Source organism: Penaeus monodon, chromosome 9 (assembly GCF_015228065.2).
Source record: "Penaeus monodon isolate SGIC_2016 chromosome 9, NSTDA_Pmon_1, whole genome shotgun sequence".
Lineage (NCBI taxonomy): Eukaryota > Metazoa > Arthropoda > Malacostraca > Decapoda > Penaeidae > Penaeus > Penaeus monodon.
The window spans coordinates 2,957,284-2,962,283 of record NC_051394.1 but is presented as its reverse complement, the minus strand read 5'-3'; positions in this window follow the sequence as shown (position 1 = coordinate 2,962,283).

Here is a 5,000-nt window from a genome sequence, read left to right as displayed (position 1 = left end):
GGGGTTGGAGTGGCGAGGGGAGGGGGAGGGGAGGGATGGAGGGATGGAGGGAGGGGGGAGGATTGGAGTAGCGTGGGGAGGAGGGGGATGGAGAGATGGAGGTGGAAGGGGGGGAGGGAGGGAACGGGAGAGATAGATAGATAGATGGGGAGATAGGGAGATCGAGTAGATTGAGAGACAGGGAGATTAATTGAAAAAGAGGAGATAGGGGACCATAGGCGGCCAAGAATGATAGACATATTGATAGATAGATACAGAGAGAGATAAAAAAGGACACAAAGATATAAAAAAAAATATGTGGAAAAGTGACCCCACCAGAGGGGGAGAGAGAGAGAGAGAGAGAGAGAGAAAGAGATGAGAGGAAGAAGAGAGAGGAGAGAGAGGAGAGAGAGAGGAGAGAGAGGAGAGAGAGAGAGGGAGAGACAGAGAAGAGACGAGAGAAGAGAGAGAGAGAGAGAAGGAGAGAGAGAGAGAGAGAGAGAGAGAGAGGAGAGGGGAGAAGAGGAGAGAGAGGGAGGAGAGGAGAGAGGAGGCGAGAGAGAGGAGGAGAGAGGAGAGGAGAGAGGAGAGAGAGAGAGAGAGAGAGAGAGAGAGAGAGAGAGGGGGAGAAAAAGACAGAGAGAGAGAGATAGAGAGAAAAATAAATGTTAAAAAAAAGACAGAAATGATGGATAGCTTTTACCCCCCCCCCTCTTCCCCATAACCCCCCCCCCCTCCCAGCAAAGAAACCGATGTTAAAAGAAGGGAGATTGCCTTCCCCCTTCCCCCTCCCCCCCTCCCTCACTTCCTCCTACCTACCCATTTTTTTTAAATATTTTTTTCTTCCTTTTTTCATCTCTTCTTATTTTTTTTTTCTCTCTCTCTTTCTTTTTTTTTTTCTTTTTTTTCTTCTTTACTTACAACTTTTCGACATGCGTGGAAGAGATAATTGCTGTTAACGGTAACATGACAAAGAACATGAATTTATAGTTCCTTAGGGCGAGGAAGGCAGCGGCTAAAAAGGGGGGGGGGGTACTGGGCATGGTGGGGTAGAGGTGGGGGTGGGGGAGGGGGTATGGGGGGAAATGGGGAGGGGGGGAGGCGCTACCGCGGCCGGAATGGCAAGTAGCTTTTCGGAAATGGAAAATTGGTTGATGTATATGCAGACACACACACACACACACACAGATATATATATATGTATATATATATATGTATATATAATATTATATTATATATATATATATATATATATATAATATATAAATATATATAGTAATATATATGTTGTGTGTGTGTGTGTGTGTGTGTGTGTGTGTGTGTGTGTGTGTGTGTGTGTGAGTGTGTATAAATATATATATATATATATATATATATATATATATATATATATATATATATATATATATATATGTATTATTAAATATCATTTCTATATTAGATAAAGTATTATTCTATCTCTCTTTCCTACATTACGTTCAGTCATACAGATTAGCAGGAATGTCTTTTCCTGTCCTATCGAAAATCAATTTGAAATGCGTTCATAGCAAAAAAAAAAATATGTTTGATTTTCATTCTCAATAGATTCATATAAAGATCACCTGAATTTCTAGGAATCCAAAAATAAAATAAAAGATACCTTTCACTCAATATACAACTACACAACCAGACGTTCAAATTCCGTTTTCTGAAATAGTCAAAAGCACTAAAAAGGGTTTGTTTACATTATAGGTGTTGGTGGAACTCGAATCGATTCTGTATAATTCTTCATCTCGTTTGCCTATCTTTGTCCCTTTAATGCGGTTTCGAGACAATGGGCCAAGGTCGCTGGTAACCCATGGTGAAGGGAGGTGGAGGGGGGGGGGGTAAAGTATTAGGAAGAAATTATTTGATTTATATGTGGTTTATCCAGAAAAAAAAAATTGGTGCGATTCTGGAGCTTATACTGCATATGCACACAAAATACGTAAATATGTATACGTGTGTGTGTCGTATTTTACTACTTTTTACATTCAGCCATACCCTATGTGTGTCTATATACATACACACGCACACACACATATGTATATATATATATATATATATATATATATATATATATATATATATATATATATATATATATATATATATATATTAACATTAAAATCACGAAACACGCCTTTGCCATCATCCATCGTGCCACGCCGGCCAACGAGGAGAGGAGGCGACGAAACCACACGTCATGGCGAACATTTAACGAGACCCTGAACAAAGGTGACGTAAACACAATAACAGCGCTAGAAAAAAAAGAAAGAAAAAAATCATATATATGAGACGCGTCATGTTTCACGGAAGTCGGAGAGAAAGCGGCGCAGACGGCGCCCATTTATCTTGTTCACGCGACTGATTATGATTTTATTTTATTTGGGTGTTTAATCATTTATATATTCATCTTCGTTTATCTGTTTATTATTTCCTTAAAGGATGGATGCAAGTATGCGTATACAGTAGCAGGAGAGAGAGAGAGAGAGAGAGAGAGAGAGAGAGAGAGAGAGAGAGAGAGAGAGAGAGAGAGGAGAGAGAGAGAGAGAGAGAGAGAGAGAGAGAGAGAGAGAGAGAGAATGAGAGACAGAGAGAGAGAGAATGAGAGACAGAGAGAAAGAGAGAGAAAGGCAGACAGACAGACAGAGAAAGAGAGAAGAAAGAGATAGAAAAAGATAGATAGATAGACAGAAATATATATATAATATATATATATATATATATATATATATATATATAATATATATATATATATATATATATATATATATATATATATATATATATAAACAGACAAACATAAACGCACACACACAAACAGACTGACAGACAGACAGACAAAGAAAAACGACGAACAGAGAGAGCTTAAAGATCATATTACGAAATCCTAAAAGCTATCACGTTGCAGACAGCTAATGAGGGAACGAAAGGTCACGTGATAGCAAAACAGCTGATTTTGATATTTTAATATTTGACTAAATACACCCAGTTTATTCATCTATTAAAAAACAACAACAGCAATAACAAAACATAAATACGGAATTTGATTAAAAACGATCCATAGATTGTGAATTGACAAAGACATCAAGGAAATCATTTTCATGAATGTGTATTGAGGAAAAAAAAAAATATGTATATATATATATTTTTTTTTATAATATGTTTTTCATTTTACTTATTTTCTCGTTTTGTTTGTTTGTTTGTTTATTTCTGGGAGTTGGGGTATCGTAGTAGGGAGGGGGGGGGAGGGGGGGCAGAGTGAAAATTGGGGGTTGGGGTAAGTGGGTGAAGGTGAGGAGGGGGGGGGGTTAAGATCGGGGTTCAAAACTGGGGTGTGGATCAAGGGTTCGAGTGTAGGTTGAGTTGGGGGAGGAAGGTGGGGGAGGTTGGGGGAGGTTGAAAGGGAGGGAGGGGAGAGAGGGAAAGGGAGGGGAGGGGAAGGGGGAGAGGGAAAGGGAGGGGAGCTTGAGATGAGGTTGAAAAGTAGGGGAGGGGAAGAGGAAGTGTGAAAGGGAGGGGGAAGGGGGAGGTTGAAAGGGAGGCATTACTTTAGGGGAATCCTAGCAAGAAGGTGAAGGTGATGATGACGAAGGGGGTGAAGGTGAAGGTGGGGATTGGGGGGGAGGGGAGGGGGAGAGTGTAGGTGAAGGTGAAGGTGCGGGTGAAATTTTGAGGTGAAGATGGGGATCGGGGAGGGGGGGGAGGGTAGGTGAAGGTCGGAGTTAGAGTGGGCGAGGGGGGGGGTCAGAGTCGGGTAGGGGGAGGGAGGGGGTTATGAGTATATGTAGGGGGGGTGGGATGGGGGGGAGGGTGAAGAAGACAAACAGGTTTTTGAAGACTAAATGGAATAAGAAAAAAAAAAACTAGAAATCTGAAACCGAAGATGATAAGGAAGAAGATTACGTTAAAGAAGAGTAATTAGAAAAATAGAGAGAAAAAAAAATCAAGGTGGAATTAATTAGAAAAATAGAAAAAAAAATCAAGTTGGAAGTAATTAGAAAAATAAAGAGAGTAGAAAAAAACAAGATGGAAATAGAAACGAAAAGGAGGTTAATCATGTAAAAAACTGCAAATGAAAAGAATAACGATAATAAGGGAAAAATAGGCAAATTAATAGTAGTATTGTAGTAATAAGAAGGACTAAAGACGACATTGTTTTCTTAAGAAACATTGGTAGTAGTTTTAGTAGTAATAGTAGTTATAGTAGTAGTAGTAATAGTAGTAGCAATAGCAGTTGTAGTAATAGAGTAGTAATAGTAGTAGTAGTAATAGTAGTTGTAGCAGTAGCAGTAATTTTAGTAGTCCAAAAAAAGACTCATGGAAAAGAGAAAGAAGAAGAAATAAATAAAAGGGAAAGGAAAGAAAGAAGAACAAGAAAAAAAAAAGAAAAAAAAAATCTTCCCTCAAAAAAGCGAAAACATTGACTGTAATGAAGATTATGATTTTGAACGATATAATAATAGTAATAATAGTAAAAATAAAAAACTGTAATAACAATAAAAGCAAAGAAAAACGTAAATATATTGATAACATTAATAATGATAATGATATTAACTGCAATTATACTAATAATAAAACTAATAATAATATAATGACAACAGCGGAAATAATAATAACAACACCAACAACAACAACAATAATACCCACAACAATAACGAATAACCATAACAACCCCAATATTAATAAAAGTAAGTATGATGCCCCACAAACCTCATATATTTCTATAGTAGAAAATATAAACACCAGTGAATTTTCTAACACAAATTACACAGACTGGCCACACCTTAAGGTAAAAACTGGGACAATTCGGTTATTAAGTAAGAGGAACAGGCAGGTAAAATTTGTAAACAAATAACCTGCTCGTGTAAGATTTAGAAAGACGAGAGAGAGAGAGAGAGAGAGAGAGAGAGAGAGAGAGAGAGAGAGAGAGAGAGAGAGAGAGAGAGAGAGAGAGAGAGAGAGAGAGAGAGAGAGAGAGAGAGAGAGAGAGAGAGAGA